Source organism: Typopeltis vanoorti, chromosome 11, assembly GCF_054136105.1.
Source record: "Typopeltis vanoorti isolate ZY-2024b chromosome 11, IOZ_Tvanoo_1.0, whole genome shotgun sequence".
Taxonomy (NCBI): Eukaryota; Metazoa; Arthropoda; class Arachnida; order Uropygi; family Thelyphonidae; genus Typopeltis; species Typopeltis vanoorti.
This window is the reverse complement of record NC_143559.1, coordinates 77296303-77309455: the sequence shown is the minus strand read 5'-3', so window position 1 is coordinate 77309455 and position 13153 is coordinate 77296303. Positions and strand designations below refer to the sequence as shown.

At 34.9% G+C, this 13153-nt stretch overlaps 1 protein-coding gene across 3 annotated transcripts in view; it reads right to left on the bottom strand.

Moving 5' to 3' along the window:
* Positions 1 to 13153, bottom strand: part of LOC150101764 (coronin-1C-like) — a 218952-nt gene that overhangs the window by 55127 nt on the left and 150672 nt on the right. The gene's annotated exons all lie outside the window — the stretch shown is intronic.

Sequence of the window (13153 nt, the reverse complement as noted above, 5' to 3'; positions counted from 1 at the left end):
TGTTTTCCGCAAATTCCAACGAAGAAGGGCTCCCACATCCAGTTATTTGGGAAAAGTCAAATAACATTCATCGTTGTTACGACAAAATAGAAAGGAAAATAATAGAATCAAAAGAAATAATCCTTAACCCTGCACAGTAACCTTAATTACAACTTGTCAGATTGTCACTGCTCTACTATCCAATATTGGCGTGCTCAAGATCTTAAATGGAGAGGGTTCTTTTTTAAACTCATCAAGGATTGAACCTTAACAGTTATTTGCTAATGCTTTTTTGTACTGTTCAGAGCCAGTTCCTGTACAGTTATCTTGCTGGTTATTTCTATGTTTTTTGCACCTGAAGAAGTTGGTGAACGATGAAACTAGTCGTGCAATAAAATCTGCTTTTATTTTTTAATTCTCGGTGTTGTAGTCATTAAATACTAAATAAAATATATGCGTGTGTGTGCGAGTCCATAGCTCAGTATAGACGAAGCCCCTTTGGTCAAAAAGACCTGGGTTCAATTCCCATCAGTGATGTGAGGAACTTTTATCTGGTCTCTTTCAACTAAAGGTGAGTTAGACAGTCTTATATGGAGGTAGAGTTTTTTTTCATCTGGAAACTCAGGTTTTTCGTCCCCCAGAACAAGCAAATCAACCCATGAACATATGCATGTACAGGCATAGGACATACTGGGAAAGCATAGGGCTAATCACCTTATTCTCGAGATACAATTGCAGTTAAATGACTAGAAAATCCTCGACACCGCAAGATAAAAGAGGGAAGGAATAATAAGAATATATATATAATTTTTTAACTGAAGGCACATTTCATAGATTCACCATGTGTAATGAAAACTCAGACCATGCGCACTTTCTAACCATAACCTTAGCACCTCACACCCTCAGGAAATGATCCCAAGTTCCGCTCCAACCTGCCATAAGTTACAAAATCATACTTTAACTATAATGTTTGACTCCCCCATTACTAATTTGTAATCTTCTCTCCTCTGGACAGGAGACATGATAAAAACATACAAATTAGTAAACAATTCCTTATTTTTCCCCAAAAAAAAAAAAAAAAAATCCTCATTTTCCTACTTTTTTTTTTTTTTTTTTGGAAAATTAGGAATAATTTAAATCAGAGATAAGAAAAATGAAATATTAAGGCCAATATATTATACAGTCTTGTCATAAATACTGTTACAACTTTCGCAAAGACTAATGCTGCCCAAAGAATTTCTTTAGCTCAGTTCTGTTAGGAGCACTGTGTGCAACCTACATTTGCATGTTTATCAGTAGAGAGAGCGAGAGTTGTTTAACTTTATGGGGGGGGGGGGGTAACATGCAGTGTGGAGATCATGAAAACCATGTAGCTGTAATAGCACTTCACAAGGTTGGAATACAGCCATCTGTTATTTTCAACACACTAAAAACACTTAAGATCAGTAGGATGTTTGTGTATCGGACTATTAAGTATCGATGATACAGAAGACATATCTGACCACCAAAGAATGAGTCGACCATGCTGTGAAGGCATGCCTCCACCGTAATCATGCGAGACTGCAGAAAGAGATGTCGTGAGAGATGAACATTTTGGAGAGAACAATGTCACGTGTACTAACTTTTGACCTGGTGGTGAGAGGCTATCATCATTCTACTGGAAACTTCTAACATCACAACTTATGCAGAAGAGGGTGATAAAATCAAAGGCACTTCTCTAGACAAGAGAGTTATTTAACTGCCAAAATGACTGGGTATACCTCAGATAGTTGCACAGCATGTGCCACAGCCACTCAAGATTCAGAGATGTTGTCACCTCACGTCAGTGATGGTTTGGTGTGTGGGAAGGGTATCCAAGTTGCATCAAGACACTATACTGGATGCCTGTTGTATGGTTCCTGAACAACATCTTGTTTCACAGTATACAGTGGGCCTTCCAACAGAAATCACTCTATGCACACATGGCGAGGACCACACAACAGTGATTGGAGGTGAATGTGTCCAACCAAATATCACCATCAGGAAGTCCTGATCTGAATCCACTGAACTTCAAATTGTAGTCAGAGCTTGAGAGAGTAGCATGGAAGAAACAACACTCAGCGTTGGCAGCCTGAAGGTGGATTTGGAGAGAGCAGTGGCAGCGTTTCCATTGGATACTGTGCACGTTGCCATCAGTATATAGCCTTGCAGACTTTAGACATGCGTGAAGATAAAAGTATGTTGCGTCGTATATCTCTGATATTGATATATCGAGGCAATATATTTAACTTTATCCTTTCCTACTTCAGCCGCTATATCAAATTCTATCGCATGTACCTCTTTGTTAAGTCGGTTGCGCCATTGTTATGTGATCTTCATTAATATTAATCTTAACGTTATGTCTCGCTTCTCTTATACCTTTTCTTACGTAATTTAACCTTTTAAGGGCCACCAGAAATTACCTGTTCCCTGAATTCCATGCGTTATCCTGGTTACTCAGGCAAAATTTATTTTTTATCTGCGCCAGCCTGGGCCTTAAGGTTAGAGATAAACTCAGCCTTTAGGGTAATCATAGAATATCAGGTGCCACTAATAATGTTAATTGAATTCTTAGAAGCCTTGGGTTCTCTGGCTTATTTTATTTGCAGTCGTGCCCTATTATTTTCAATTGGGGTATCCCCCCACACACGCACACACACGATCACAGGTTCGATATTTTATGAAGGGTCAGTCATCATGATCAGAAACACATGTAAGTAAGGAATCAAAATATTTATTAAACTCATTATATAATGCCATACAAGTTAAAGTAGTTATCAAATCTAATTTTAGCTTCTACCATTCTTTCACTCTCTCACTCTTAAAACCATTATGCATTAACTTCAAAATGTTAGCAAATTCAATAACTCAACATATAATACATTCTTAATTACAGCTCAATTGGACATTTAGGCATTTTAGCACATAAATAATCTCTCTCGGATTAATTACGACAGAATCTCTAACTGAAAGTTCTTAAAGTTCATTTCAAAAGCAGTCATTTACATAAATCTTAGTTCTTCACTCTTTCTTCCATTTACAAATTTTAAGATGCATTCTCTTAACACTGTTAGTCAATTCTCAAAAGGGGCAAGAACAAGTGAGAGTACTTATCTATTCTTTATCGGTTTTCTTCCGTCCTTCCTTCTTCATTACGACTCTGGATGTCTTGATCTTATCGCCACGTAGGTTACACGTGCTCGCCTGAGCTGGGCGCTATCTCTCTGCTAAGGTTTTACGTCGATGCCCTTCTCATTGACGGCCTACGGTTGATCTTGCCGAAATCTGCTGTGGTGTCATAGCAGAACGTTTTGTAAGTCATCCCTCAAAATGAGAGCTGAACTGCGATGAACTCTTGGAGCACACGAAGAGAAATGCAGGAACAAGAAACAACGGGGGGATTTTACCTCCATGTTGCGGGTTTTATTCGCTCCCCAAGAGCGCCACCTTTCCAAGTTTGAATTTCTCTTATCGTCTCACCCATTGGTCTCAGGCTGGGTGACTTCACCGATCAACATACAGGACTTCTTGTTTCCGGGAACGTATGCGTCATGATGTCTTCTTAGATGTGATGCCTGCGGGTGCTTACGCTGCTCTTATAGTATTATGGCGATCTTTGACCTATGTTGCTGAATAATACACATTCTTTCATTTATAATATTTCACTAATGATTTCTCTCATATCTGCCCCTTTTTGCTGAACTTACATTCATGCTAGACATATAGATATGTTAATTTAAATTCACATAATTCACAGTTTATCATACAAGATGTTACAAAAAAAAAAAACATAGTTACACTGCGCTAAAAGATAAGTATGCATATATATTTTTTTGTTAATTGTTAGATTCTGGAATGGTGACATCATGTAAAATTTGAAGTCGCCTATTTCAGATCTAACAAGTAGAACATTTCAAACATTGAATGCTGCTATGCGCACATTGTATATGTGGTTTATATGTGCCGAAAGCTGTAAATGATTCACTGATACAAGGGTTTTTTTTTTTGGAAAGTAATGATAAACGGCTAGAACAAAAATGATATTAAAGCATCTGATATAATCACATACGAGGATATAAGAATGTAAGTTACTTTCATTACTCTGCTACTATTATGTTTTTTCTTGTAGATTTCTAGTAGATTAAAGGTTTATGCACAATTTAAGTTGTAACAGTATTTACGGCTAGACTAAGTATATCTGTTAACTGCATGTTGTTAGGCTTGTTTGTTTCGTAGGATGATTGTGACTGAGGAATTACATTAGTTGGCAAATAGCTAGGAGACATAACTGACTCTTATATAAGTCTGTTGAGTGTGAGGTTTCCTATACTGACTTTGAAGTGGGCCGAGTTTTTAATGTATGAAGGAGTGTTGCCAGTATATTGTGAGAGCACTTTGGCTAATTTGTATGTTTCCTCATATTCACTAATGTCCCGCTTAAAGATACCCTTAGACCTTATCCAAGCTATATCTCCTCTCATGAACTCTGGCTATTTCATTTGGCAAGGAAAATTCTACAAACAGATAGAGGAGACAGCCATGGTTCTCTGCTTTCTCCACTCCTAGCCAACTACTTCATGGAGACCTTTGTAGAGAAAGCCTTAAACTCTGCACCATATAAACCCACTGTTTGGCTATGCTATGTAGATGATTTGGCCACATGGCCTGGATACTCGCAACATTTTCTTAACACATCTAAATGATCAACATTCCAGGATCCAGTGCACCTTAGAAAAGGAAAACAACAACAACAATAGCGTCCCCTTCCTAGATAATGCTCATTATATACCTGTCTGTTGGATCCCTGGCATTCTCTGTTTACAGAAAACTTACACACATACTTGTAGATACATTCAACAGAAGTTATCCCCCCCTCCCAACAATATGGGATTATAAAAACCCTATATAATAGGGCAAAATTAATCAGTTCTGATAACAGTGCCCAAATTAGTGAATTTGACCACATTCAACACTTTCTTAGCAATGGCTACAAACCCCCACAAAAATCCAAAAAAATATTAAACCCCCCCCCCACGCCTTAAGAAAAGAAAGTACCCAAAATCTATCACCATTTCATATATCCAGATTAACAAAAATCCAAAGAAAATCTTGAAGATCACCAGCAGTTACTGCTCTACCAAAGACCATCCATATTCCCTAGAACCTGTCAGGTCTTTTGCAGCTGCAAACTGTCCTGTCCTACTATGACCAAACATACAGAACAGTCAATATCAAAAGTTCTGAACACAGACTACATCTGGTTCTGTTCCACCATTACGACCACTACTCCACCAGAGCAAATACAAATATGAAAGGCTATTCTTGGAATCTGCCTCAGCTCTGAGAACTTTACAAACCTCAACAAATTTGGATGCATGAAACTGCCCCAAATTTAGGAAGCACTCCTCCTCAGATCTTCAGCCCAATAGTCAAGACAACTAAGGGATAGCATTTAGGTCCAACTTGGGTTGCCTTTCTTCAGTCTTATTTACCCAGTTTGTTGTTTTAAGGATACTTGCGACATAAGACTGAATGATATAATCACGTAATCACAAGAAAGATATTTATTTAACCAAATATTTCGGAGAAATATTTGGTTAAATAAATTTGTTCAAGGAAAGCGTGGAGGCCTTGCTCCATCATCCCAACCTGAATCGTAATGACTGCATATCTATATCAAAAATCTGGGAAAGCCTAATCAAGATTACTCATTAATTTTTTTTTTTTTTTTTTTTTTAATAGCAAATTCAATCATGTTTCTACTTCAAAATATTTCGTTTCATACTTAGTGATATAACATCACGCGACATGTTCTAATTTCAACGATCTATTGTTAGTATTCTAGCTTGTATATTTTTTTTTTAAACTGTTCTTGTAATACCACCGACGATGGTCTGCTATTTCCAGACCGAAATATTTGGTTAAATAAATATCTTTCTTGTGATTACGTGATTATATCATTCAGACTTATTTACCCAGTGTTAGTGCCTGCATGCACATATCATTGTTCCATGATCCCTGATGATGACAATTTGACTTCTGAAATACTGGAAGTATTAATTAAAGTTATTATAATTAGTATTCAGTATACATTGTAATTTTGTGAAAGCTAATAATTCATTATAATAGTTATCCTTAGAACATGGCAAGGGAAATTAGTAGTGTAAAAAAAAGTTTCACTAAAAAATGCAATCAGTGTTTTACTATAGCTCAAGGATTTCATACATATGTGATTTCATAAATATAACATAGATGAAATATTTCAGAATTTTATACTTGTTTTCTTCTGACTTGATCTTATTATTTCTTATCCACAGCAGAAAGTATGCCAGTTGTGGTGAACATTTAGCAATATTACTAAAATTATGCATGTGTATAGTTCTAATTCAAGTCGTGTTTGCATTTGGATAATAAGAAAGCATTCAGGTAAGTCAGATGAAGTTCAAAAATGTGTCACTGAGCTGACTGTACCAACTCCACTGTGTTATTGAAACAGAAATTTTATCTAAGAATTTAACAGCAAGGCTGTAATTTTACATTCTTTAGTTTCATGCAATAATTATAAAAATTTGTTTATAATAACAGCACTGTTTAAAGCTGAAAGGCAAATATATCTTATGTCATAAATGCACATGCTCTCTAGCCAGTGTTTGTTTGGCAAGTGCAAAATTCCAAGTTTCCAAGATGACAGAAGCATGCAATCTCTCTATTAGACAAGCTACTTTATTATCAGTGAATTTAGAAAAAAGGAGTAGAGGAACTGCACTAATCAGGGGAACAGCTAACTAACCTTCAGTGGACTACCTGAAAAAAAGTAGAAAATTAAAACAGTAATCGGAGAAACAGAGAGCAGCTTTAAAAGAAGAAGAAGAAAAAAAAAAAAATCAGGGGTCTTCTGTTTAAATTGGAAGAGTAAAGAGCAGTATATACACAAAATTGCATGTGAGTGAGCCAAGAATTTTAGCATAAAAAAAAAAATGCATGGATAATTTCATATATATTGCAATAATGATATAGCTTTTTTTTTTTTAAAAAAAAAGAAGAAAAAACCAATCCAACACAAGAAAGGCTGCCTAACTTATAGCATATTAGTGTCATGCACAGGTAAGAAAAACTGCATCAGATGGAACATAAAAACGTGATCAGTGATCAGGTTGGTTGGTTCTTTCCTTCTTAGCAGAAGGAAATGTCCATTAGACATACTAAGTGGTGGATGACCATCAGCCAGTAAAATATTATCACCTTGTTTACTGGAGGCCAGAAGTGGCTAATGCTACTGTAAAATCTCTCACGATAAATTTTTTAATTAAATCTCCGAAATCGATTTTACATCCGAACATATAGAAATTAGAAATTATAATGTATTAGAATGAATGTTATACCTCTACTGTTAAAATGCATAAATTAAGGTATATTGAAGTATATGTAAAATGGAAAGTAAGGGATTAACCAGATTATAGCAATGACGAAGTAAAACAAAAGTTTGCAAGGGCATGTGAATACAGAAATATGCCCCCAAGAACGGAGGGAGCCGAAGTGATGCAATTGTGCTCGTGTGCAATCCTGGAAACTACATCAGAAGAACAAAAGATTACTGGCGATATAAAAGGACTCTAGGCTCTGTTTTTTTTTTTTTTTTTTTTTTTGTCTCCAGATTTTGGTTCCATGTACATACATGACCCCTAGGTGTGGGGGAAAGAGGCTGTAATTTGAATTTCCTGTGGACATGCTATGAGAGTGTGGTTATCCATTAGAAATCGCAACGACTTTGGCAGTTCTATTCCAGTTTCTTGATGGAAAATCAATCTAAGCTTTCCTGGAAAACTTCTACAGCCAAAGCACCAGGATCGTCCAGGCAACAGCCAGTACCCAGGAAGAGGACAAAACATCAAGCTAAATTAGCTGAAGTTTGTTCAAATTGATTAACCTGTGTTTGTAAAAGTAAATATAAGTAAACATTACTTTGCTAATGTCTTAAAAGGTTGCACTTGAGAACTGTATGTGTGCTTACAGAAAATTGTTAGTGTTTAGTTAGTTAATAAGTTGTGGTAATGAAAGGGAAAACAATGTTAACATAGAAATTATAGTGTATTGAATGAAATTTAGCAAAGTGTAACATAAGAAGCACCTACATGTCTAATTTAGATATCTAAGCATTGTGACAGGGTTAACTAGGTGTTGTGTGTATAACATTCAGTCGCATATTTTGCCTACTGTGTATGTAATAGGCCATAGAGAGTTAATGTCTCCTATTTGTTTGTGCATTGTACTATTTTACTAGGTTAAAATAAAATGTTTTCTTTGTGTAACTATCTTGCCTGATCTATTTGCAAATGCACTGTCTCCAAAAAAATTAGCAAACATGCGAGCCTGTTTAATTAAGAATTGCCACGACTAGCTAAAAAGGATTGTGTATGTTAAATTTGATCTTGCATATGTTCCATACTTAAATTCTCAAGCTATATATATAATTTAGAATGACGCAATTGCTAAACAAATAAATTTTTCTAAATTGCATAGTTTGAGAGTTGGTAACCTGTTTATCATGGATAGAGTAATAATAAATAAAGGTCATTCACTAGCAGTGCGGACATAAAGAAGATTATAAAGGATTAATAGTGAGGTCTATATTAAGCAGATTATAGTTTTATTTGAGTAAAGTAGAAGAAATAAGTTAGGCATAAAATGCATGTGTAAAAGGAGCAGTTGATAGCAATATAAAGTTGATGACAGAATATTGATAATAGATGCAATCAAAAGATAAATATCATCATCAAATTCCTGATATATATCCTCAAGGGGTGTACAGGATACAATAGTACTACATGAAAAATTTACATCATTACTAACTTCCTATCTACAATTTTCCTCCAAATCAGTCTGCTAAATGTCAAGACTTCAATATTATCAAGTCTTATATTTCTGTATCAATCCACCTATATCTTGGTCTTCCTCTGGGACTTTTTCCTACTAACCTGGCAGAGAACACTTGTTTTGCTCATTTTTCCTCTCCCATTCTGCTTAAGTGACCATACCACCTGAGATTAGCTCTGCTAATGCATTCCTGGATGCTGACAACACAGTTCTTTCCTAATATCCTCGTTTTTAATATGACACTGCCATTAATGTCATCTGTTCATGCCCCTAATCTTTCTCAGGACTCTCATATATGTGGTCTGTAATTTTTGGTCAAGTGTTTTACTTCTAACCCAGCTCTCAGATCCATAAATTAAAATTGGTTTAAACACTGTCTTGTATACAGCTAATTTAGTGTTTTGTCTAATTTCTCTCTTATTCCATATAAATTTACTCAGTTGACTTCCTAACATGCCAGCCATGTTGATTCTATTGTCTATTTCCATATTTAACTTACTATCTTGACTAAAAATCATGCTTAAGTAGATGAAATGTTTTACTTGTTCTATAAGTTCTCCATTCACAATGCAGTTGATATTTTCATTGTTTCTGCCTATTTTCACTGTCTTTGTCTTTTTAATGCTGACCTTCATGCCATATCTATTACAAGTTATTCAATTTAGTCAGGGAATCTTGCAGACTTGTAGCGAATTTATTTAGAAGTATATCATCATCTGCATAAAACAAAAGAGCTGAGATTAACATCTCCAATTTTGATATCAGGTTTAATACCACTTTCCTTCATAATGTGATCCATATAGATAATGAATAAGAGAGGGGATATACATAAAAATAAATATATACATCTTAAATATTCTTAAAATAACAAAATAAAGAAAAATTTTGACGATATCCCCTGCAAATCTTTCCTTTCGTTCAATGTATTAATAGTATCACATTGCAATGCAATGCGATAATATTAATACGTTGTTTAATTCTGTGTTTCTGTGGATTTGTTACAGACCTCTTTCTCTTCAGAAACTACACACAAACTGTCATTACAAACTCGTTTTGTACTATCACCCATAGGAGCTATTTTTCCGTTTAAAGAAGGTATCAATGTACTTATCCATAGTTGAAATACCTTACTTGCTCAAATATAACTTGCACCCCTGATTTTAATTTTCAAAAAAAGAAATGAAAACGTTTCACATATACCTTGCACATGAAAAAAAGCTTAAACACGTTCACGTCAAGGCGATAGTAACTTGCTCTCCGCAGTAAATAACACGCCCTCCTCAATAGCCACTATACTGCAGAAGCAAGAAAAACAAGTACTTTTATGTCAAATTATAAGTTCTGAGCAGTCTGTGTAATACATTTCTCAACAAATAGTGGAATTAGAGACAACTGGAATAAAAATGACAATTAACGAATCACATGTCCCCTCATACACTAACTATGCTGTATAGACTCAAGCAAAACCATATGTTGCACCAGCAAACACAGCATCTAACTAAAAACTGTTGTTATAGTTAGATGTGTGAGTTCTACTGCTTTGCAGCAGGTGGACTCACACACATTTTATTGCAAAGCAGCAATAAAATTCTTTGTAATACTGCACCAATATGTTAATATGCATATCTTATTAACCTGCCATTGTTGTCTGTTTCATGTTCTGCTTTCACTTCTCACTAGTCATTCATTCATGACTGAGATACGCAATGAAGGATTGTTCATTGTATATCTCAAGTCTTGTAAATTACTGGCAGTACCATCAAAGGATGTAGCATAGAAGCAGCCTGCCTCACGGTGCCTCTTAATTAAGGGTGCTAGTTCAGCCATGTTGTGGTAGGTGCTGTATTAAGGCAACAAGATATTTTACATCTGATGTAGATGCAATAGAGTTATTTAAAGAATTAAAAATTCTCTCATAATAATACAAGAAAAAAGTGGTCCTCACCAAATTTTATCATATATATATGTATATATAAAACCAAAATTTTGTAGAAATTTATCCCAACGTAACCACCACCCTAAGAATATTTAACAATTCCTGTTAGCGTAGCAAGTGCAGAAAAAATTTTTCCAAGCTTAAAACTGATTAAAAATTATTTGCGAACAGCAATGACCCAAGAAAGATTGGTTGGTCTAGCAACTATATCGATAGAGGTGGACATAGCTTATAATTTAAATTTAGAAGAGCTCATAAATAGTTTCATCGTGTGATATCCCCGTAGGGCAAACATTTAATTGATATTATTATGTAATTGTTTTGCATTAATGTTTCTCTTGTAATAAAAACAAAATAGCAATTGGAGATTTTCTTATATTTTTGTCTTATAATTCATTAGGGGCAATATTTAATTCTTTGCCCCAGGGCATGATCTAATCTGGTGACAGCCCTGATTACTGGTAACTTTTGCTTGAAATAATGGGAAAGAAGATGATGCTATTTGGGTAGGATGCACATAAGGAAACCACTTTCTAGGCCAGAAATATCAATAGCAAATAGCAAATTCTTGGTAAATTATACCCATTTTCAGTTTCTTCCTGAAAACTTTAGTTTCCGAAAATCCCCGCATATATCTTGCACCCCAATTTTTAGTCTTAATTTTGGAAAAAAAATGTGCGATTTATATTCAAGTAAATATGGTAGTAGGCCAACATAAACACAAAAATATTACATGATTTTCTTTGTACTTCTCACAATCACGAGCTCTGATAAACAACAGCTAATCCGCTGTTCTATTGTTGGTTACTGACTGTTGCCAACCAGAAAAGACAAAATATCGCTATGAGTCTGTCAAAATTCTGCTACACTATGCTGCAATGTTTGCTTGTCAATCGCCAAAAGATAAAGCATTACATGAAGCTCTAAACCTCCCCGTCCCTTTCATTACATGTTCATAATCAGGCAACTGTTGATACTGACTTTATATACAGATTCAAAACTGTAAACAATTGGTGAATAATAACACAATAATGTAGGCATAATTACCGTAAAGGGAAAAAAAGTCACAAAATAGAAAAATGTTGCAGGCCCTGTGCATAAAAAAGTTCCGTGGCTGAGGCCCTGGCTGAACTTAACCACTGGTGTCCTCCAAGGAATATCTGAACATTGTTCAGATGAACAACAATTCCGTCCTGCAATGTTGACTTTTTACCCAGTAGGTGATGGGTATTTTATGGATCAATTAGATGGTGTAGAGAATAGAATACAGAATAACACAAAAAGATAATCAAGGTGATACAAGAAACTGAAAATTTTTGAATGTTTGAAATTTTTTGCATGTCATGGACTACTGTCTACCATGCAAGAATTGTTCAGCAAGCATGATAGCAACTTCCACCATCTTCCTTAGTCACCACAAAGCCCAGATCTGAAGCAAAGTCCTCTTCCATCAAATCTGAGTCAGTTAAACCGTCTGGTGAATGCCTGGTATGTTGTACACATAGATGTAATCCAACATCTTGCGGAATCAATGTCAAACTGCATATGTGCTGTAATTTAGGCTAAAGGAGGTTCAACACATATCAAATAAATAAATTTCCAATTCAGTGGCCAGTACAGTAAACCCAAGATTTAACGGAAAAAATTTCTGGTCGGTATGCCACGTGAAAACACCCTGTTAATTTTAAAATGCTTTTAACCAAGATTTGCTTATAATTAAATTAACAGGTTATTTTTTGTTATTAAATTCCTGTTATTTTTAACAAATTTTGGTGAATAGGCCATCATATGTTGGGAAAAACACTGCAGTAATTTAGCTGATGTAAATGAGTCACCGCTCATAAAACATGTTTGGCGAATGATTAGGATGTGATCACACCAATCGCACTGTAATTGGTTCTTTTGTCATGTAACGTGACCTTCTGTTTTATTACACACATTTTCGTAATTTTAGGGAGTTAATTATAAAAAAACAGCAGAATTAAAAAGTTCAAAAAAAAAAAAAAAAAAAAAAAAAACTTGACAGTTTTTCAAAGCAGGATTACCTAAACCAAGCGCCTCAACATCAAACATTAACATTGCATTAATTTATCTAAAAGTGTGAAAATTGTGTGTAAAACAATTTTTTTTTTGTTATTACAGTTTATAATATTGATAAAATTGCAGTATGATATTACAGATATTTTTATTTTAAAAAATTCGCGATTTAACGGACACCCCTTAGCCCTTTTAGTCCGTTATATCAAGGATTTACTGTATATATAAATAATCTATACATCTGACTACTGGTTGTAAATTCCAATAGTTTGTCAATCTTGTTGGCTAAATGAATATATTTGCATTTTC